Below are 24078 nucleotides of genomic sequence, written 5' to 3' on the forward strand. Positions count from 1 at the left end.
TGCTTTTTTATGGCATTAATGTTATTATGTATGGAACTCTAAAAGATAGCTCTGAAGGTATCCTTTTTAGAGTGATGGAAATATTTTAAAATCAGATTTTGGTGGTGGTTGCACAACTCTGAATTCACCAAAAACCATTACATGAGTCGTCTCACTAGAGCTGTTAAAAGGGATGAAAGCACTTGCCCAGGACGGGCTCAGGGCCGGGTTTGGCATATGGTGTTTCCCACTGTCCCTTTTTATGGAATGCCTCACGGCATCCCTGTGGGGTGTAATCATCCCTGTAGCGACAGGGCTCAGAGAGTGAGGTGACTGGGCCAAGGTCACACAGAGGGCACTAGCAAAGCTGGAGCAGAAACACCATCTGGGGTCCCAGGCTGAGTCCATTTCACTCCCCCTACTCGGGGGTCCCCTCCCACACCCTCTGGCTCCAAATGTTCTGAACAGCCTGGGAGTGGGAAGGCTGTGGAAAATGGATTTACACAACTGCTTCCCTGGGCAGCCCACTTTGGAAATCATTTGTGACCTGTAATTGACCGTGACGATACAGAAATTGGAACCTGAAAATCACAAACATGCTGGGTTATTAGATGGTGAAATTGCAGTTTCCTGTTAGCCTGCTTCCTAGCTTCTCATTTTTGCTTTTCGGGGTTGGAGCTTGGCAAATCCCCATGATATACACCCCGTCCTTTGCCCAGGTGGGTTTGGGCTACCTGGTTCCGCTGCTCAGGGGAAAGTGGCAAGAGCTCTGGTCTCCAGCTGGGTGAGCCATGAAGAGGAGGAGACGAGCCCTAATTTATCCCATCAGGTTACTCCTCTTCCCTTTGAAGCTCTGCGTCTGATCTGAGCATCTCTGAGGCTCTGCACTCACTTGGCCTGACAAGAGGCCTACAGGAACCCCAGTGTCCTCTCTGACCTCATCACCCTCCCTCTTACCTCGTGCCCTCCTCTCTCATGCTGCCCAGCTCGGCTGGAGCTGTTACTTCATCCTGCCAGCACAGTCCTGCCTCTGGGCCTTTGCACTGGCTGTGCCCTCTACCAGGAATGTTCTTTCCCCAGATGGCCTCCCGGCCAACTCCTTCAAGCCTTTGCACAAATATTACCTTCTTACCGACAACTACCGTAACTAGCTCTCCACATCACCCCAGGTGTCTTATCCTTACTCCACTTTATTTTTTCCCAAGCACAGATCATCTTGTACAACAACATACTGTCTAATTTGATTATCACATTGACTATTCCTTGTCCTCTCTCACTGGAATGGAAGCTCCAAGTGGGCAGTCAATTTGTTTACTGATATCAGAACTTCATGGAATATTTTTAAATAACAGCTTTATTGAGATATAAATCACATAGCACACAATTCACCTACTGAAAGTGTACAATTCAGTGTTTTTTAGTATGGTTTTGAAGTTATGTAACCATTATCACAACCCCCCCCCAAAAAAAACCCCTGTCTAATTTATCCGTTACTCATCATTCCTTCCACCACTTCCCTCCCTAGGCAAGCACTGTCTACTTTCTGACTCTGTAGATTTGGCTCTGAACATTTCATATGAAAGGAATCTTACAATACGTGTGCTTGTAAGAATGGAATACTTACAATACAATGGCTTCTTTTACCTAGTATAATGTTTTCGAGGTTCATCCATGTTATTTATATTATGTGTCAGAAGTTTATTCCTTTTTGTTGCTAAATAATAATCCATTGTACAGATACACCTCGCTTTATTTATTCATTCATTAGTTGATAGGCATTTGGGTTATTTCCACTTTAGCTATTATAAATAATGCTTCTGTGAACATTTGTGTACAACTTTTTGTGTGTACGTGTGTTTTTGTTGCCGAGTCCAAACTCGTTCTGCTCGCCGCATGACAGGCCAATAAATCGGGAGACGAGGTGTTGGGGCAAGGAACAGCGACTTTATTCAGGAAGCCGGCAGACTGGGAGGATGGCAGACTGATGTCTTGGAGAACCATCCAGCTCCAGTCAGAATACAGGCTCCTTTTATGCAAAAAAACAAGGGAGGGGGTGTGGTTGGTTGTCGCAAACTTCTTGCTGCCGGCATTCTTTGTTCTTGCAGCCGCCTACGTGGGCCAGGTCATGGTGTCCCTGAAAATTTCCAACAAAACAAGGGTTATTCTCTATTACATTTTCAGTTCTCTTTGATATGTATACACCTTGGAGTGGAATTACTGGGTCACGTGGTAACTCTATGCTTAATCTTTCCCACGCTGTTTTCCAAAGCGGCTCTGCTAGTTTATAATCCCACCAGCAGTTTATGAGGGTTGTGTGATATGTTAAGAAAGTTAAAAATCTCAGTTAACAAGGAGATCATTATGTTCAGGCGCGTGTCATCTGTGCCCCTTTAAAAGTCCTTTGAAAGTTCTGGCTCATGACTACAGCCCTCTTCTCCCTTCTGTGTTTCAGGCCCCGTCACCTTGCTCACCCTGAAGTCTTGGAGGGAGTCTTGGGTATTTTCAGGTTTAAAAGAAAGGCTGTGAGTTGCATGTGTTAAGAACTAGGGTAAAGGGGTCCTGGCCTCTGGTGGGTGAGCACTTCTGCTCTCTTCCTGCTGTTTGGGCCTTATGAATGACAACACCTGCTTGTAAGTTCTGTCTTGTTTTTTTTTCTACAACATGTAGAACAGCGCTGCACACACAGGTAGAACTTTGGCAGAGAACAGGTGTTCAAGGAGCATTTTTCGAATGACTGGCTGAAGGAATCATGGCAGGTACGCTGTCATTCTTGGAGTGCCCTAAAGTCTGATTTCTTCCCCAAACCTGTGTTGTCTCTTGATAGCAGCTCCGAGGGTGGCGGGGGGAAACCTGGTTGGTGCCTTGCTCAGAGGCCCCCATCCCACCTGGGAGGTCACCTGGTAGAGTTCTGGAAGATGGTGGTAGCTTCGTGCCTCTCTGCCTAATAGGTAATCTCTAGCCACAGAGGACATCTGGCCTGCATGTGGGTCAACTGCAATTTCTGGGGACCCATGGTGGGTGGGATTTGGTGATAAATCTCCCCAGCTTGCTGGCCCATCAGCAGAAAACTCAGGCATGATGATAGTTCCACAGAGTCCCCTGGTTGCCCACGATAGTGTCGGGCCCAGTGCAAACGGCAGTGCGGGGCCCCTGGTTGGAAAGTTATGAAGAATTTCAAGATGGTGCCAGCAGAGTGTTAAACCTTTTGTGCAAGGGGCCCTCTGAGACCACACGGGGCACATGCCCACGAAGCCGGCCCTGCCTGGGTGCCTGAGTCTCCCTCAAGCCCGGCATCTTGATGTCTGCTTCAGAAACATCCCTAACCTGTACTTTCCCAGAACTCTGGTTTCCTTGCTGATCTGTCTTCCCTGGGCATTCTGCCTTCTAATCATGCAGCGACCCGAGGGACTGTTTGTTAAAACGCAGCTGTGACCACTTCTCCCCTGTCCTCAGAAGTCTTAATGGCACCCCGCCGACTGTGGCTGTGGTGTTCAAATCGTGATCAGCAGGACCCCCGGGGGGTTCTGGGCAGGCCGCTGAGGGTGAGAGAGTTTTGTGCTCCCTGCCTCTCATCCCCGTTCCAAACACAGCAGACTCATTTTTGTTTTGCATACATATTGGACTTCCATATATGCTTTCATTTAAGGACATGTTTCTATTCCTAAAATAATATATTTCTGGAAACTACCGGCCACAGAATTAAATCCGAACTTCTTAGCTCAGTATTTACTATCTATGAAGCTCCAGCTCAGAGATTGGCCCACCAGCCAAATCCAGCCAACCGCTAGGAATAGTTTTTACATTTTTAAACGGTTACATTTTAAATGGTTCTAGACATACCTCAATATAGCTTCAGTTTGGCCTCTTGGTCTGCAAAAACTTAAATATTTGCTCTCTGGCCCTTTGAGAAAAAGTTTACTGATCCCTTATCTAGCTCCAACTTTTCTTTCCAGGCTTCACTCCCAGGACTTGAGCCCAGTTCCCCTGCAGAGTCTGCCTGGGTACCTTGCTCGTAAGGGAAGTGCATCAAATACAAAAGTAGGGTGACTGCATGCCCACTTTGTTGTGCTGGCATCATCTTTCATATTAACAGAGCCCTTTTCACTCTTCCTAAGCGTCTTCTTTGAGCGGTAAATTATATAGTCATTCTGTATATCACTGACAATTGAATGGAATGGAAGATAAAACACCACCAGCAAATTTTGTGATGAGTTATATTATCTTTGATACTAAGGGCATCTCCTAAAGAGGTTCCAAGTTCTGGCTGTTTGAGTTAATACCCAGAAATGACAAGCATTATAAAAATGAATGGCCTTAAGAATAATTACTGTGCTTCTATTATAGTTGTGATGGGTTTCTAGAGCTAATGATTAGGCATCTTTGCTTGCCTAATTTTCTTAAAAGGATTTAACCAATTTATCTGATTTTTAGAAGCAGCATGAGGTATGTTAACAGAAGCCCATGTTGGGACACAAATGCAATCTCATGCTATGTATTGAATAGTTTGTTTAGAAAAAGCCTGTATTTAGGGAATGGGGGATGGAGTTGTCCTTTCATCAGATGTTCCAGGAAATGAACCGTGTTGCTACTTTTTGTGCCTGGAGCCCAGCATGGGCGTTTATCTGTAATGGCTCCAACTTTTAGAAGATGCCAACTCCAAATGACCTGGGTATTATCCAAATAAGTGCTTTTAAATTCCTATAATAACTAACTGAGCATGAAGAATAACTCGATTTTGGATGAATCTAATTTTATTTATAAACAAGCGCGGACAGAAATCCTGACTGTAGCCTGATGTAAAAAAGTGGGGGTGCAGAAGCACACTTCTGGCATCCTGTTTTGTAGAATTCATTCAGTCAAAGAACATATTTGGGGAGCGTGTATGCTTTCAGACTCTGAGCTGGGTGTGGGGGATGGTGCAAAGGATAACCCCACCCGTTCTGGGAAGCTGGTACATCGACGGTGATGGCTGGGTGGCTGGCACACTCGCCAGGCTGAGGGGCGCTGAAATCTTGCACAGCATACTGTTTATTGCTGTGACAAATGGCCTGAGGCAAAATAAGGTAGGGTTCAGAAATACAAAATGATGGAGGTGGTGTTTTTATCCAGAGTGGTCTGGGAAGGTCTCTCTGGGGAGTGACACCTGAGCAGACAGGGACAGGAAGTGAGTCCATAAGGCCTTACAATCCTCATTCTTCATTCTTGGTTCGTTACGTCAGTGTATCTGGTATAGAAGGTTCCTGAACCCCCTCAAAGGGCCTCAGGTCTCCCCACATTAGAAGAGATGACTTTTGTCTCAAGGCTCCAAAATAAAAATTCCAAGAACCTCCTGGGGAGCTTCGGCCCCTGTTCAGTCTTTTGGTTTCCCTATGCTGTGTTTACAGACAAGGTCCTCTCCTTTGAATAAGTGAGAAAGGGGGGTTTGAGATTCAGCCTTTGGGGGCAGGTGCAGTGAAAAGGTGAGTAGACTTTGGAAGGTGGGAGCACCTCTACGTGGTCCTGTTGCAATAATGCGGCTGCGATGACCGACATCTCACATTTGTTGGGGATTTGCCTCTTTTTGTGCCAAGCCTGGGTTATGACCCTTCCGCTGCATTAACTCAGTGAGTCCTCCCAGCACACCAGGGATGAGGAGAGGCGGGCCAGCAGCTGAGCAGAGCCCAGTAGGGTTTAGGAGGCAGAGGTGGTAGAAGTGGGCCCCTGGCCTGTAAGCTCCAGGAGGGTAGAGGTTATGGGCCTTGTTTGTCACTGCTTCCTGAGGACTAAGCACAGTGCTGGGATATTCTCAATGCCTAGTAAGTGTTTGTTGAATGAATAAATAGCACCAACAAAAGCACAAAGGCAGGAAACTAGGCGTGCGTGTAGTATCCCATCTGTCTGCTGGCTGGAGTCCGGTCTCCCGTGCCTGGTGGGGATGTCAGCGTGGAGGGGGCTGAGCATCACAGGTGCGTGAGGAAGTGCGTGTGAGGTAAAATGGGAAAGGGATGTTAGGTTCTGGAGCAGAGACAAGGTGATAAGTACACAGTTCCTTTTTCCTGGGACGTAGAACGCTCTAATTTGCAAGCTCCCTTGGGTTTAGGTAGGTGCCATGTCACAGTGCTGACCGACGGACTAGTGGGAATGACTTCTGGGCTCAGGCAGGTAAGAAACACATATGCACGTGCCTCCCCCAGGGCTCCCTTCTCCTGTTTCACGAGCCCACATGTCAAGAGGGCAGAGCCACAGAGTGTAACTCCTGGATCTCTGAGTGACTGTATGGACGAGGACCACCTAGCTAGGACCAGACTTCTTGTGAGGGGCAAATAAATCTTTGTTATGTGAAGCCACTGAGATCTGGGGGTGTATGTGATTCTGTAGGGTATCTTATTCTATCCTGACTAATGTAGGCCTTGAATGTCAGGCTAAGCTCTTTCTTTAAGAGCAGTTAAGTCCCCTGCCTGCTGCCTCCCACAGACTCACCTTATGTCCATGGGTGCAGGGAAGCCCGAGAGCTTATGCCTGCAACTGTAGGTGATTCAGTGCTGAGAGCGCATAGCTCTCTACGTGCACTGTAAAGATGAGAACTAGGCAGATTCCTGCTGAGAAAAGCCTCCTCTTCTTCCCCTCTGACCTGGTGAGTGGTCTCTCTGGCAGGCCAAGAATGTTAGCTGGGCACTGAGCAAGAAGGCCTGATCAGAGAGACTGAAATATCAAGCCGGGCTGGATGTGACATTTATTTTGGGATGTTGAAAGTGGCTCAAACTGCAGAGACTGTGGGATTGCTGACAAAGAGTCATGCCTTGCATATTAAGATAATGAAGATAGATTTAAAAAAACCAATGGTTTTAATTTTCAAAATTTTTTTTGAAAAATTAGAGCATACTTTACATGAAACTATTCTGCACTTTGCTTTTTTATGACTATCTTTACTCTATAATGTATCATGGACCATCTTCTGCCTCATTCTCTTTAACGGATGCTTGTTCTCTCATGGAGTAGTGTACCATCTTTTCTTAAGGCATTCCACTATTGTTGGACCATTTTGTTTGTCTCTGATTTTCGGTAATGCAGGTAAGACCACAACGAGCATCCTTGTACATGTCCCCGTCAACATATCCAAATGTTTCTGTAGTGAAATGTCTGGGTCAGAGGGTATACGCCTTTTTCATTTTGATAGATAACGCCAAATTGCTACCCTAAAGGGTTGTGATAATTTACACTCCGGAAAATGGCAATTTTTTTTTTAATAGACCGAGTCCCCTGAGAAACTCAGGTTTGGAGCCTCCGGATCTTTGGAACAGGTGTTTGTCTCAAGTCCTTTTATTTAATCTGTGGCTCAGGTCCTTTGCAGGAATCCGGTCCAACCCGAAGGTACTCCCCTCCACAAAGCTCACATTTAAGCCCTGAAAAATGGGAGGACTTAATCCTGTCTCTATCAGATCTAAATCAGAACATTTTTCCCCTTCTGCCATTTTAAATTACCTCTCAGCTCAGCCCCAGACTGAGTAATTCAGAGTTAATGGGATATGAAAGCCACGGTCCGTGGCATGATTGCGGGTACCTAGCCAGAGGCAAGCAAGATTTATTCTCTTGGAACCCAACTGGGTTGAAAAGGGTGATAAATCAGCAGGGCTGTTGCGAGCTCCCCTTCTGCTGTGAGATTCATTCCAGTTTATCAGAATAATCATCTTAGGCTCTGAGACTGGAGATAAACAGTCAAATCCAGAGCCCCACTATGTGGTACGAGGGAGCAAGAGCTCTCTGAAGTGTCTTTTCCTGGATGGGTTTGGACCCACCCCCAGTCCAAACCCACCAAGGGCAGGCTTGTTCCTTTCTAACTGCAGTCTAGTGAAAAGCATCAGTCTGTGTTCGCCTGAGATACAGGCTGGGATTCTGTGCCCATGAACGCTGCTGGCCTGAGGCTTCTGGTCCATCTGAGGATACTGTGCAGAGGAGGATTTGGCATCACACTCTGACTCATGTCGTCCTGTGTGCTGAATCCAGGCACACTGTTCTCTTCAACTTGGTCATCCCACTGTCCACTGTCTGTCTGGCTCTCAGATCCTCTTGTGTCGTCTTTCTACTGGTGTCTGGCAGTCATTCTTTCAAATTACATCATGCTGGTTTTGTGGTCTTTTGCTAGGCGTTCCCTTGACTGATCCCATTGGTGACAACAACATGATATAGAGCAAGAGTCATAAACAGATCAGTATCCGTGGACTCCTAAAGGGGACCAGCATGCGCACACACACACACAGAGTTACCTGAAATCATAACTTCAAATGTCAAGTGCTGGCATTGACTCACTTAACTCAGGCTTACGCTGAACTGCATTATAAGCATCACCTCGTTTTAACCCTCGAATCATTGTGAGAAGTCAGCTGTAAAAGTCATTTTACAAATGAGGAAACTGAGCCTTGGATGGGTTATCAGTGACTTGCCCAAGGTCATAGAACTAGTGACAGTGACCGCAGGGCTCACCTTTGCTGTTTCCATGCACATGTTTACACAGACATTCAAGTACACAAATACATATGTGTACAGACAAGCACATGCATTAACATTGAGATAAACACACAGACAGACACACATGCAGCTGGAGAGAATGTTCAGGAAAGAATGAGTGACCAAGGCTTGTGACTGAGCCACCTTCTCCTTGAATGAAGCCTCCTTATGCGGCTTACTGTAGAAAGTTAAATAGAAAAAAAAAGGGCATTGTGAGGATCGTTTGAATTTGGGGGTAGGCTGGTGGTGGTACCTGGTGAGGCCACACAGAATAATCTTAAATTGGAGTCTGCATGGGGGTCATGGAGAGTAGCAGCCTGTTTACTTCCATGTGAGGCACAGGGTGATCCCTCAGGCAGACTTGCATTACTTGAGGTTAGGAACTGAATTATGACCCTGGTGTTAAAAACCATTATAGGAGTTTTCTTTCTGTGGCCAGATTTACATGGGAAAGTACTGGAAGAGTCTGCTCTCAGCCCCGGGGAGACCAGTCCTTGATGTTTGAAGGCACCAGGCCTGAGATGCGTCCATCGTACAGGAGGGCTGGTCTGGCTGGTGGGACTAGAAGTCCCTGCGATGCACTGACCTTGGGTCCCTTTCCTGGGACAGGACTGGGACAGACCCCATCACCGCTGTTTCTGGGACAGCTTGGTCTCTGCTCCTACAATTGACCAGCCCCATCTTTCAGTCCCCACCTGTTTCTGTAGTGAACTTAACGTATCCGACTAGATTACAGCCCTGACCCTCAGGTCCCGGAGCCTTCTTTTTCTGCTCACATGCCTTTTCTTAGTTCCTTTGATCCAGTTCCTGTGAATTTTCTAGATTCGATTCACACAAGGAGATCTTCGTGAGGGATGCTTTGTTCTGCAGTCCCCAAGTATTGAATACAGTTGTTGTAGGAGGTGCTGTTGACGTCCCACACATATCCCATCAGCCAGCCCTGGAGGTCGCTTGTAGACAATTTTCATGTAGACCAAAGGCTTCCAGCAACTTCTCTGCCAGGGCATTCCCAGCCAAGGGTAAATGTTTAGCCTTCAAACAGGGCAGGATGGCAGTGCAGAGGAGTGAGTGCGCTGGGAACAGCACTCTCAACCAATGAGAGTGTAAAGACGCTACCTTCCTTGCTCCTGGGTGGGGCGGCTCTGTTGTGAGCTCCACATAGTCTCCGGGAGGGTCCCCAGTGGGATGGGCTCCGGTTGCCCACAGCGGTAACCTACACCGGTTATCGGCTTCTTTGTCTTCTCTCTCTTCTCCACTCCCTCCTGGTGCTTCCCGAAATCACCTCCCAAATAGGCTACCTGCACTCAAATCCTTGTCTCAGGCTCTGCTTTTAAGGGAACTCAGGCTGCAGAGTCACACTCACTCCTTCCCCTGGAACGGTTTCCCTTGCTTGCCATATGACCCGTGTCCCCTTCCTCTTATGCAAGGCCCCTTTGGACCGCCTTCCAAAAGCACTCAGCCCCAGAGTAAAGAGCACAAGCGCTGAAGTCAGACAGATTTGAGGTGGAATCCTGGCTGGGTCACTTATTGACTATGTGACCTTGGGCAAATTCTTCTCTGGACCTCATGAGTCTTTTAAACAAGGCAGATAATGATAACAACTTTCAGAACTGCCAGGAAGAATCAATGAGATAATGTATGCAGAGAGCTCAGGGCAGTGCTTGGCAATTAGTAGGTGCTCAGTAACGTCTGACAGGCCTTTCTCTCCCTCTAAAGAGGCTGGTTCCTTCCGTCCACGGTGCCAGGAGATCTCGCGCCTCCTCACTGAAGGCTGATGCTCAGGCCACGGCCTGTGTGGACAGAGTACTGGGCATGGCTGAGCCCCGAGCAGGGATTGGGCAGTCAGGAAGGGCACTGGTGATGTGCCAGGCCCCCCAGGCACATTGGTCTACCCCGCCTCTCCCTTCCTTTGATTTTCTGCTTGGGGCCACTTGCTCTTTCCCAAAGAAGCCCTCCCTTTTCCTAGCTCTGCACTTTTGCTTGTCCAGTTGCATCTACTCGGAATGCTTTTTCCTCCCTGCCCTCACCCCTTGAAATCCCACTCAAGCTCTCAGTGCGTGGTGTAAATCAGGAAGCAGAGCAGCTTTACCTACGGAGCTTTTTCAAAACACACATAGCTAGGACTCACCCCGAGAGACTGATTCAGTAGATCTGCCATAGAGTGTAGGTCCATAGATTTTGAAAAATCTTCTCGCCTTTGGTAATATACACACTCCTGAGGAAGAACCATTGGTATCATCCCTAGAGCCCAAGTGATGGGGTCAAACAGATTTGACTGCCTGCGTGACACTGGGCAGTCCACTGAGATTCTGTGAGCCTCAGTTTTCTCATCTGTAAAATGAAGACAGTAATGATGCTTATCCCATATGGTCGCTGGGAGGATGAAATGAGACATGGGAGGGGGTGCTTAGGAAAAATTGTATCTACATTCAAACATCTCTGATCCTCCCGTGGGAAGTAATCACTTCCTCCCATTTTCCCATCTTGCTGTCTGTACCTCTATGACAGCCTTTAGCACAGCGGTCCTTCTATTAAAGTCCTGCAGTGTGTTAGTCACTCCCCACCCCTGGTAGAGCGTGAGCCGCTGAGGGCTGGGGACAAACAGGGATTGTGTATTATCTGCCGCATGCTCCTGTGGCACCTGGTGTGGTGTCTCGCAGGGAGGCTGTGCTCAATAAATTTTTGTTGATTTGAATATAAAACCGTAAGAAACTAGTGTATATGGTTATGTGAGATACCCACATCATGCGTTTCTGAACAGGCTTTTGATTCATCTCAGTGTCCGGGAGACTGTTTCCTACTGACAATGCATTTGGAAATTGCCAGGAGGGCAATAAATATGTGCATAAAATTCTGCTTTTCTCAGACCTGGACAGAACCTTTTTGTTTCCTGAAGCCTCTGGTGGCCAGGCACCCACAGAGGCTGGGGCTGTCCCAGGGCTGCCTCCTTGCTCTGGACCTGCCAGGGAACCTCCTGGCTCCACTTGTAAGCCCAAGAGCCAGAACTTGGCTCTCCAGAGAGCACGGGGGTTGGGAGTCCTGTTCGCTCCCCCAGAATTGAGGCTGGTGAATCCCCTGTGTGCGTTTCGTGACTTGGGCTCGGCCTTCATGGAGAGCCCTCTCCTGGCTCACAATTGCAGCTCTCCCCGCAAACTGGGGCTCCCGTGGTGCCTGAATGAACTCCAGACGCTCCCTGGGGGAGCCAGGCTGCCTGTAGAGGTTGTTCTAAGCAACACTGGGGTCCTGCGGGGGAGGGGTATGGAGGCACAAGGCAGCCCACCCAGGGATCTTTCTAGAAGATGGGCCCTGCGCAGGGCTGAGGAGGCAAAACCCTTAATCTTCTCTGCTGAGGTCTGCCTTTCTGACCTGCGGGTACATACTTATTTCTCCCACCTCCTCTGAGAACACTGCCCAACTTCACTCTTTCTCCTCCTCCTGTGGCCCTGCCCCCACTGAGCCTGGACACCTCTTGCTCATCCTTCCTCACGACACCTCTAGATCCCCTGTCGGGCATCCCTCAGCAGCTTGCATCTTCCTGCCGGAATGCTCAGGCATTTTTTCGTATCTCTCCCCAGTGCTGACAGTAAACCTCATGCGTATAGGGACCCTGTCTAGTTTATGTATCTCTAATTCCCATCAGTGGCCGGCCATCAGAGGGCCCTTTATAAATACTTGTTTAGTAGAAGTTTACAATTTGATGTTGTTGTTGTTGATTTTTAAGAAATCTCTCAACAGTATATTGTGAGCATCTTTCCATGTCAAGAAGTCTACATGTACAAATCATTTTTAATGGCATCCTGCTATTCCATTTTATGAAATTAATTTAACTGATTTTTAAAAAATTTCTGGACAAAATATTGCTTTCAAATGTGTTATAAACACTGTCATAGTTGACATTCATTTGTAAACATGTAGCTAATTTGCCTTACTGAAAAAGTTGTACCAGTTTACACATCTATCAGCATTGCTTAGTGTCTTTTTACACCCACCATAATGCGAAGTATTATCATTAATTTTTTTTTGTCACTGACAGTCATAGTTCAGAGTTGCCTTTCTCTGATAAATAGGGCTATTTGTTCATTCATTGGTTTCATTTTACAGATACTGACAGCCAACTCCATGTTGTTAACAGAATGAACACATTCTAGGGTTAGTACCACATTGTAGCTTAACAATATATTTAGAATATGGTAGGGCAAAACTCCCATTTTTTCCCTCTAAATAACTTTCCTGGTTATTATTATACATTTATTATTCTAGATAAACAGCAGAGGTATTTCTCAAAGGTCTTTAAAAACAACTCAGTTATTTTGATTTGGAGTCATGGAATTTATAGATTTGGAAAGAAATAAACCTTTACCATATTGAGTCCTGTCACTCAGAATCATGGTGGCGCTTTCAAGTTTTAAAAATATCTCTTTAAAAAAAATCTCAAATATGACCACCTAAACATAAACACTATTAACATTCAGCCACATATCTTATCAGATCTTTAGAGACATGTGATAGAAATACATAATTTTATCTCATTGGGATGCACATGCTGTTGTATAAACTAAAAATAGCTCTATAACATATTGGGGACATCTTTCTATTTTAATAAGATAATTCTGCATCATCATTTTATAAATGGCTGTAACAGTATTCCGTTGTATGGAAGTATCATTATTTAACTAGTCTCTTGTTGACAGACATTTAGGTTGTTTCCAAATTTAATTGTCAAAACAAGATTGAGTGAACATTTTTATATACATATCTTCATGTCTTATTTTCTTTTTAGAATAAACTCCTGAATTTGGAAAGTTTGAGTCATAAAGTACATGTATTTTTAGACATATTACCAAACTAGACTTCAGAAAAGTTGTATCAAATTGTCTTCTCCCTGTACCATTTAAAGAATGCCCATGTAGATCCAAAAAGGAAATTAGGAAAACAATTCCATTTGCAATAGCAACCAAAAGAATAAAATACCTGGCAATAAATTTAACCAAAGGTGTGAAATACAAAGTAATTGCCAAAAGAAATAAAAGAAAATCTAAATTAAAAAATACATTCTTCCTGTGTTCATGGACTGGAAAACTTCACATAAGCTACAGATTCAATGCAAACTCTATCAAAATTCCAGTGGCCTTTTGGGGCAGGAATATAAAAGCCTATTCTCATATTTATATGGAATTGTGAGAGGCCCCCAAAAGCAAAAACAATTTTGAAAAAAGAGTAAAGTTAAGACTCAGACTCCCTGATTTCAAAACTTACTGCAAAGCTAAAGTAATCAAAACAGTATGGTACTGGTATAAGGACGGACGTAACGATCAATGGAAATAGTTGAGAGTGCAGAAATAAACCCATACATCTATGGCCAGTTAATTTTCGACAAGAGTACCAGATCCACCAATGGAGAAGAGAATTATCATCTTTAACAGATGACTCTGAGACAGCTGATATGCACATGCAAAAGAATGAAGCTGGCCCACAAACTCACACCATAGAGAAGAATTAACTCCATATGGGTCAATGACCTAAAATACAAGAACGGAGATGGGCTGGAGGTGGGGAGGATGAAGGAGAAGCTATTTAATAAGTATGAGGTTTTACTTTGGAGTGATGGAAATGTTTTGGCACTTGGTAGAGGTGATGGTTGCTCAACATTGTGAATGTTCTAAATGCCACTGAATTGTCCACATCAAAATAGTTAGTGTTATGTTATGTGAGTTTTACCTCAATAAATTATTAAAAATCAGCGAAACAGAAAATGCAGAGTATGACCTGTGATCAGGCCTAGAAAGGACCCTCATACACTGGAGGTGATTTTAACCTGAACTCCTCATTTCCAGAACATTGGTCACATGACCCAAGAAAGAACTAGAAAACCAGGCAGTACACCTTGGGTAACCTGGCACTGGAAAACCAGTTACCACAAAAGCTGTGATTGTAGCCTACTGTTTTCTGTTACAAAGTTATCAAACATTTACTTTTGGAAAAAAAAATACTTGTGTGTCATGTATATTTGCCTATTCCCTGGTCATGGTGAATCTTTTAAAAGAGTTAAAAGGGAGGTAGGGTTGGGGGGAAAACCATTAAGTTGTCTGGGTAGCAGTATTCTAGGCAAAGGAACCAGAGCATGTGCAAAGTCCCTGAGGCAGGGGTATGTTGGACGTGTTCAAGGCACTAAAGGGAGGCCATCGTGGCTGCAGCAGAGTGAAATAGAGTGAGGGATCATAGTGGCCTGATTGAGTAGGGCCTCATGGGCCACTGTGAAGAACAGCATTTACTTAGTGAAAAGGGAAGCCAGCTGAGGGTTTGAGCTGAAGAGTGACTTGATCTGACTTCGTAATCTCACTTCATTTTTAACAGGACTACTGTGATGGAGATTAGCATATAGATGTTTATACTAGTGACTGATTAATTACAAGTGTGGTAAGAGCTCGGAAGGGGAGTCCAGGTGCTTTGCAAGTGTAAAACAGGAGGCCTTAGGAGTTCAGAGATGACTCCAAGTAGATTTGATGCTGGTAACACTCCCTGCCAGGGGTGCTTTGGGAGTTTTCCTTAAGCGGGGAACTTGAAGCAGTCAGCTGGCTGTGGGCCTGGAGAGGGCTCACTGCTGTCCAGCCTCATAGGAGGAGGAGAGGGTGAGAGTCAGGCTGGTGAGCCTCAGGGCACTGCAGGACCTGCCTGCCTCACGTCATTCCTGAGATGCGTCAGGCCCTTGAGGCCCCTGATGGCTGTAATTGAAATCCTCCCTGTCACTGAGACGTCAGGTGAGAGACAGCTCTGTCCCTAAATGAAGCCCTGGATGGGAGTTTGACAGCTCCAGGTGGGAAGTGATCCTGCAGTTTAATCACCCAAGGACGAACAGAACTGGCCACACCCTCCATAGCATCCTGGGTCCTGTGGCCTGGCCTATGCATCCAGGAGAGTCAGTGGTCACAGGCCTTGCAGCTGAAACTTGTGTCTGGTAACTGTCCCCTGAGCACCTCCGTATCAGTTGGGGTCAGCAGGAAGCAGACTGCACATTCCAGTTAGGCTGACTCAAGGCAGAATTAATAAAAGGTCTGTTTACGGATGTGTGGGCAAGGTGTAGGGCAATCATAAGGGGTAGAGCTGTACTGGGGGCTAGTAACAGGGTTCCTTTCCCCAGGTCAAAAGGGAGGGGCAGGAGGAAGTACCAGATACTGGACGTGGGTTGGAGGGAGTCATGGAGAGAAAGCTGGGGGTCTGCAGCTGGGTCCTTAAGCTGAGAGACACAGCTAGGCCCAGGCCACCTTGCAGAGAGGGAGCCAGGGAATCAGCACCCTGACTGCACTGTCCTCCCTTCCTCTGATGCCCTGCCAGGACCCCCCACCCCCGGTCAAGACTGACCAGAGGTCGAGGGAGCCTGTTGATGGGGTCCATACAGGTAGAGGAAGGATGGTGAGTGGACCTGTAAGCAAAATGGGAGATGTCTGTGTTCCTCTGGGGTGGTCCTGCCTTGGGCACAAGGTCCAGAAATAGATGAGACATGGTCCTTGTCTTTAAGGAACTCAGTGACGTGAGAGAGGGGCCAGAGTGACATACAGTGGGGTTAACGCTGTGATAAAGGGATGAACAAATTGCACGGGCTTTCTGGTTGTGTGGACCATTAAACCGGGAGTGGAGAGGAGGGCCAGAGAGGTGGGGGGGGGTGCTTGACTGCTCTCCCAAGTACACCCACTGCGGCATGTTCACAACACTTTTTAAGGTGTTGGGTGGAAGTGAGAGTTTTCAGGCGACATGGGTAACAGCAGCGACACAGCCCCACAAGCTTGTTGTGGAGAATAAATGAGATCCTGGATGGAAACTGCCCAGCACAGCGCTTGGCACGTTGCAGGTGAGCTGCCAGCAGTTGCCCCGTCACTGTTGGCCTTTCAGCCTCATCAGGGGAATCTAGTTAGCTCGAGCAAGGTAACGAATCTTCCGGAATCTCAGCCCAGTGACTCTGTGATTTGTGTGGCTACCATTTACTTGTTTAGTGCTTGTTCTACACCACACACTGTGCTAAACACTACATGTATTCTCACTACAACGTTTATGGGGGGTTCATGGATAACGTTCATTTTTGTTCCTCTTGTGCCTCCTGTGATGGTTTAAAACCTTGCCTACAAATTCTTTGACGCTCTTCCTGTTGAGAGGTGGGGCCTGAGTTCCCTGCCCTTGAATCTGGGCTGTTTTTAGTGACTTACTTGCAACCGCTACAATGTAGTACAATTGATACAGTGTAACTTTGGAAGTAGCTAGGTCAGAGAAAGCCATGCAGCTTCTGCCTGGTCTCTTGGGACATGCAGCCTGGGGAAGCCAGATACCATGTGAGGAATCCAACTATCCTGAGTCATCCAGGCTGGGGGAGGCCACGTGTGGACATTTTGGTCCAGCCCAGATGACTCCCAGGTTAAGTGCCAGCCATGTGAAGGGAGCCATCCTGGTCGCCCAGCCCAGCTGAGCCTTCAGATGACTGCAACCTCAGGAGAGAGGCCAGCTAAGCCCTCCCTAGTTTCCTGACCAATAAAGTCACGAGTGAAATATGATGGCTGGTTTGCGGGTGCTAAGTTTTGGAATAAATTTTTTTACACTGCTGATAACTGGAACACCTCCCCACTCTTTCCATTCTTTCCCAGTGGGTGGAAAATATTTCCTCAGATTTTATTTATTTATTTTTAATTGGAATGTAGTTGGCTTACAAGGTTGTGTTAGTTTCAGGTGCAGAGCAAAGTGATCCAGTTATACATAAACAAATATATACACACACATACACACATACACACACTTTTCAGATTCTTTTCCATTATACATAATCACAAAATATTGAATATAGTTCCCTGTGCTATACAGTAGGTCTTTGTTCATCCATTTTATATGTAGTAGTATGTGTTTGTTAATCCTAAACTCCTAATTTATCCCCCATCCCCCTCCTTTCTCCTTTGGTAACCATAAATTTGTTTTCTATGTCTGTGAGTCTATTTTTGATTTGTAGATAAGTTCATTTGTATTATATTTTTTAGATTCCACATATAAGTGGTAACATAATATTTGTTTTTCTCTGTCTGATTTGTCTCACTCAATATGATAATCTCTATGTCTATCCATGTTGCTGCAAATAGCATTATTTTCTTTTTTATGGCTGAGTAATATTCCCTTGTACATCTTCTTTATTCATCCATCTGTCGATGGACATTTAGTTTGCTTCCACTTCATGGTAAGCAGAGCTGCTATGAACATTGGGGTGCATTTATCTTTTAGAGTTAAGAGTTTTTTTCTGGGTATTATGCTCAGGGGTGGGATTGCTGGATCATATGGTAACTCTAATTTTAGTTTTTTATGGGACCTCCATACTGTTCTCCAAAATGGCTGCACCAATTAATATTCTCATCAACAGTGTAGGAGGGTTCCCTTTTCTTCACACCCTCTCTAGCATTTTTTATTTGTAGACTTTTTAATGATCAGCATTGTAACTGGTAGGAAGTGATACCTCATTGTGGTTTTGATTTGTATTTCTCTAATAATTAGTGATGTGGGCATCTTTTCATGTGCCTGTTGGCTATCTGTGTGTCTTCTTTGGAAAAATGTCTATGTAGGTATTCTGCCCATTTTTTGATTGGGTTGTTTGCTTTTTTGTTATTAAGCTGTATGAGCTGTTTGTATATTTTGGAAATTAATCATGGTTTGCAAATATTTTCTCCTATTCAGTAGGTTGTCTTTTCATTTTGTTTATGGTTTCCTTTGCTGTGCAAAAGCTTTTAAGTTTAATTAGGTCCCATTTGCTTATTTTTGCTTTTGTTTCCATTACTCTAGGAGATGGATCCAAAAAATATTGCTGCTATTTATGTTAAAGAGTGTTCTGTCTATGTTTTACTCCAGGAGTTTTATAGTATCTGATCTTACATTTAGGTCTTTAATCCACCATGAGTTTATTTTTATAGATGGTGTTAGAGAATGTTCTAATTTCTTTCTTTCATAAGTAGCTGTCCAGTGTTCCCAGCACCACTTATTGAAGGGATTGTCTTTTCTCCATTGTTTATTCTTGCCTCCTTTGTTATATATTAATTGACCATAAATGTGTGGGTTTATTTCTGGGCTTTCTATCCTGTTCCATTGATCTATGTGTCTGGTTTTGTGCCAGTTCCATACTGTTTTGATTATTGTTGCTTTGTGGTATAGTCCCCAGACTGACTTTAGATCTGGCCATGTGATTGATTTTGGCTCTTGGGATGTGAGTGGATGTGATGTACCCCATATCTAACCAAAAGTTTAACAGGTACTCAAGTGATTTGACCAGCCCTCTTGCACTCCTGTGACTAATCTTGGAAAGATGCCGCTCCGGATACCTCCTTCCTTTCATTCTAAAATGAAAAAGACCTAAACTCAACGTGCCTCGGGCCCCCTACAGGGCTGTGACTGAGAAATAAATGCTTGTGGAGGTAAACCACTGCGATTTGGGTGTTGTTTGTTATGCCGTATCATCACAGCAATAATTGAGTCTAGGATAAGTTTGGTGGTAATGCTGTAATTTGCATTTCCCAGATGGTAAAATGGACGTATCAAAAGATTAAATGGATTGCTCAGGGTGTAGCAAGAAAGAGACAGAGTCTGCATTGTAACTCACCTTTACACCCATTGTCTCTGGAAGGTCACATGCACGGATACATAGCTCATGGACCCAAATGTGTATCCAGCACCCCTGCTCGGCCCCTGCCTGGGCGTGTGTAGTAACTTCACTTCCTGGGGCAGCTGAGGACACTATAGATAAAATAAATAGCCACTGAAAGCCTGTTTTCCAGTGTCTAAAGCCTCAACCTTGAAATCTCAGCTGGATCATCTATTATCCTTCCTGGAGCAGAGAAGAGGCAGCCAGGTGCTTGGAAATATATAAAAGCTGTGCTGCAGCCTAAACACTTAAGGAAGTCAGGCAGCAATGTCCTTCATTCTGGTCTCAGAGATGGGGAACCTTTAAAAGCATTGTGAATTTGTACATATTTTGATGCATCAGAGTTAGGGTAAAATCTGTTTGTGTCCATTGCTGTCTTTGGCCGTGTGTGTGTGCTGCACCAGAAAAGAACAGTTGGAGGAAAGTGTGGCTAAAGAAACCAGGCTTTGGAGTCAGTCAGTCCTGGAGTTAAGTATGACACTTGTCCATGTGTGACCTTGGACAAATTTTGGAAACACTCTTCGTCCCTCCATCCTATAAAAAGGAGGCAGTGATACTTGAATAAGGAATAGGATTAGCCTCCGCGAAGTAATGTATCTAAAACACCCGCCATCTTGTAGGGGCTCAGTGAACATATTCCTCCCTCTCCCCTCTTGTCATTTCTTATGAATAGTAACTTACAGATTGTGGATTGTTGGACTTGATGAGGACTTCCTGTGAATGTGGGCTCCTGGCATCAGGCGAGCTGCCCTCCCTCCAGGGAGGAAGCAGGAGAGAGCTTCTTTGTTGCTGGGGACCTGGTCCTGCAGCTCTGCATCTGTAAGTCTGCAAGTCCTCTAAGTAGCAAAAGGGATTGTGGTACAGAGAAAAGAGGGTTTATCATCTAACATGTGCTCTATTAAAGACCAGAACCATGAGAAAGAGAGACAGAGGGGATGAGGGGCAGGGTAGGCGGTCTCTGATTTGGCTGATGACATCTTTAGTGGAGATCGAGTCTTGCAGGATGAGGAGTGTGTATTCCTTAAGAACACAGACGCCCCTTCCTGGTTTTGGTGAGGTGAGACCTTCCATCTGGATCTCTTCATGTGAACTACTCGATCTCTGCACTTCGCCGTGTCTGACTTTGGATTCAGATCATCACGCTACTTGCATGGAGCAAGCAGACCAGAAAGTGGGTGTGATGATGAAAGTGCCCTGCACGCAGGTTTCTTTTTCCGAACTGTGTTATTTATAGTGGAAATGAGAGGAGCAGTATGTGGTGTGCAGCTGGCCTCCCACTCAGCCCTCTGCTGCAGCCGTTTCCTGAGTGGGGGAATCTGTGCGGAGGTGGGTGTGGCGACCCCTCCTTTAATGACATGATCTCTCTGGTGGTACTGCTCAGTTAGACTCTTGGCATTGAGCTTGGTGATGGAAGCAGGGGTCCTGCACGTAGCCTGCAAAAGGCCGCCAAGTACCCCTGAGTTCTTTGACCATATTACCTCTTGGGACTCAGTGCTGGGACCCTAGGGACCTGACACTTAACCATCCAGCAACTTTCTTTCCTTCTGGTTCTGATCTCTTCTTGGCTGAGTCACTTAACCTCTCTTTGCCTCATTTTTCTCATCTGTCAAATGGGGATCGTGATAACACCTACCTCACAGGACTGTGGTGAGTGTGAAATATAACACATGGGAATGACCTAGAGCCAGTGCCCATCACATCACAAGTGCCACATAAAGGTTAGCAACTCCTGCTACCATCCCATGATTACTATTGTGGGTGTCAATTTAACTTTTCTTACACTGGGTCCTGACTTTGCTCTTCCAATCAACCAGATCTCGGCCAGCCCGGTACCTTCTCTTTGTTCAAATTTTACCCCAGTGTCACCTTCTTAAAGAGGCCTTCCCTGACACAGATCCAAAGTAGTAACCCCACCCTGCCACTCTCAAATCATGACATGCTGTCTGCAGCCCCTGTTCCACTTCCCATTATTTGTGTACTTATTTATTTGGTGCTTCTCCTCATCCTGGGATGTAAGCACCCCTGCCTTCTTTCTTTACTACAGCCTCCCAAGTGCTCAACCCAGCACCCTGCACCTGGAAAGTCTCAATAATTATTATTGTTACTAGCTGATCGTCTTCACCAGACACCTTCTGCCTTGGTCTGAGCCTCTGTAAGCTTGGTTGCAACAACTGAGTCCCCCAGGAGGGAGAAATTGAGACCGGGGAACATTGTTTTTCGATGTTCACTGCACTCCTTCCCTTCCACCCCTTGGTGGAGCCTTTGTTGCAACTTTCAAGTGAGTGTGCCCTGTTGTTCTTTTACTCTCAAGACCAGATTGGAAATACATCATACTGAAGTGTGAATGATTGATACAGACAAAGCACCACCTTCTTTTAAGGGATCAAACCTGACTTAATTCCACTTGCCCTCCTTACAGGGAAAGGTGTGAGGATGGGGCGGGGCTAACAGGTGATGGTGCTGATTCCACTTCCTCTAATTAGCTGTGATCCTGTACAAGACACATAACCTCTCGAGCCCTGGTAGCCTTATTTTTAAAATGTGCTGCTTCCCATGTGAGATGGTTGTGACTGTCAAATGTAATCTGTGCCTGAAAATGACTTGTCTCTTAGAAAATGCTCCCTGAGTAAGCTGTTTTGTTGTTTATCATAACAGGAAATAAGAGTGACTGAAGTGAGTGACAAGTTGAATAGAAACCAGCAGTGTGCCTCAGGGGAATCCTTGTCCCCCAGTCTCTTTATCACCACTCAAATCCTTGGACTGCCTGAGATACGATCCTAGGGCATCCACTCTCCCCCAGCCCTGGTCCTGCCTCTCTGCCCTCACTTAAGAGTGGCTTTGACAAGGAGCCCTGGTTCCAACCAGTTTAGAGAGACAGAAGATGCTGAGAAGAGTTTTGTGTAAAGTCTCAGAATCAAGTCTCCCTTCGGTCCTGAGGTTCCCTTTTTGGGCATTGAGGCCCACCCGCCCTTTCTCTTGCCCACATGATCCCCTTCCTGGATCTGTGAGAAGCCTGTATTCCTTTCCTGCTTCTTCCCATTGCTGCCTTGGTCCAAGCGTGGGTGCTGTGGTCTGAGCTCCTTTCCCCTGACAACCAGCAGCTTTTCTAACTGAGCTGGGTTCTATCTTTACCTTCCCCTCCACACATCTAAAGCCTCTTCTGCTTATGAGCATCTGCTGAGACTGTGGACAGGCATAGGACAGACTAGGGACATATGTGCTCAGGCCATGGTGTATGGTGAAGGCAGTCTTACGTGAACTTAGGAAGCTGTATGCTGCAGCCCAACTGCCTGTGTCCTCATCTGGCTCTGATGCTTATGAGTTCTGTGACCTGGAACAAGTTTTCTCCCCTCCTTGTGCCTCGGTTGATTCATCTAGAAAATGAAGACAATCATTGAACCCACCTCAAAAGGTTTTTATGAGGATTAAAATGGATTTATTCATATGAAGCATATAGAATGATACCTAGGAGAGAGTAAGCACCCATTGAATGCTGTCTTTTTTTTTTACATTTTTTATTGATTCATAATCATTTTACAGTGTTGTGTCAAATTCCAGAGTTCAGCACAATTTTTCAGTCATTCATGGACATATACACACTCATTGTCACATTTTTTTCTCTGTGATTTATCATAACATTTTGTGTATATTTCCCTGTGCTATACAGTGTAATCTTGTTTATCTATTCTACAATTTTGAAATCCCAGTCTATCCCTTCCCACCCTCTACCCCCCCCCCCCCCGGTAACCACAAGTCTGTATTCTCTGTCCATGAGTCTATTTCTGTCCTGTATTTATGCTTTGTTTTTGTTTGTTTGTTTGTTTTTGTTTTTTAGATTCCACATATGAGCGATCTCATATGGTATTTTTCTTTCTCTTTCTGGCTTACTTCACTTAGAATGACATTCTCTAGGAGCATCCATGTTGCTGCAAATGGCATTATGTTGTTGGTTTTTATGGCTGAGTAGTATTCCATTGTATAAATATACCACATCTTCTTTATCCAGTCACCTGTTGATGGACATTTAGGCTGTTTCCATGTTTTGGCTATTGTAAATAGTGCTGCTATGAACATTGGGGTGCAGGTGTCATCCTGAAGTAGATTTCCTTCTGGGTACAAGCCCAGGAGTGGGATTCCTGGGTCATATGGTAAGTCTATTCCTAGTCTTTTGAGGAATCTCCACACTGTTTTCCATAGTGGCTGCACCAAACTGCATTCCCACCAGCAGTGTAGGAGGGTTCCCCTTTCTCCACAGCCTCTCCAGCATTTGTCATTTTTGGATTTTTGAATGACAGCCATTCTGACTGGTGTGAGGTGATACCTCATTGTAGTTTTGATTTGCATTTCTCTGATAATTAGTGATACTGAGCATTTTTTCATGTGCTTTTTGATCATTTGTATGTCTTCCTTGGAGAATTGCTTGTTTAGGTCTTCTGCCCATTTTTGGATTGGGTTGTTTATTTTTTTCTTATTGAGTCGTATGAGCTGCTTATATATTTTGGAGATCAAGCCTTTGTTGGTTTCACTTGCAAAAATTTTCTCCCATTCCGTAGGTTTTCTTCTTGTTTTATTTCTGGTTTCCTTTGCTCTGCAGAAGCTTGTAAGTTTCATTAGGTCCCATTTGTTTATTCTTGCTTTTATTTCTTCTAGGAGAAAATTTTTGAAATGTATGTCAGATAATGTTTTGCCTATGTTTTCCTCTAGGAGGTTTATTGTATCTTGTCTTATGTTTAAGTCTTTAATCCATTTTGAGTTGATTTTTGTATATGGTGTAAGGGTGTGTTCTAGCTTCATTGTTTTACATGCTGCTGTCCAGTTTTCCCAACACCATTTGCTGAAGAGACTGTCTTTATTCCATTGTATATTCTTGCCTCCTTTGTCGAAGATGAATTGACCAAAAGTTTGTGGGTTCATTTCTGGGCTCTCTATTCTGTTCCATTGGTCTATATGTCTGTTTT

The 24078-nt window shown here is 45.2% G+C and overlaps 1 long non-coding RNA gene across 7 annotated transcripts in view; it reads left to right on the top strand.

The window, feature by feature from the left end:
• Window positions 1–24078, top strand: part of LOC116284338 (uncharacterized) — a 316577-nt gene that overhangs the window by 175396 nt on the left and 117103 nt on the right. The window lies entirely within an intron of this gene.

The sequence above is a fragment of the Vicugna pacos genome, chromosome 19 (assembly GCF_048564905.1).
Source record: "Vicugna pacos chromosome 19, VicPac4, whole genome shotgun sequence".
In the NCBI taxonomy this organism is placed as follows: Eukaryota; Metazoa; Chordata; class Mammalia; order Artiodactyla; family Camelidae; genus Vicugna; species Vicugna pacos.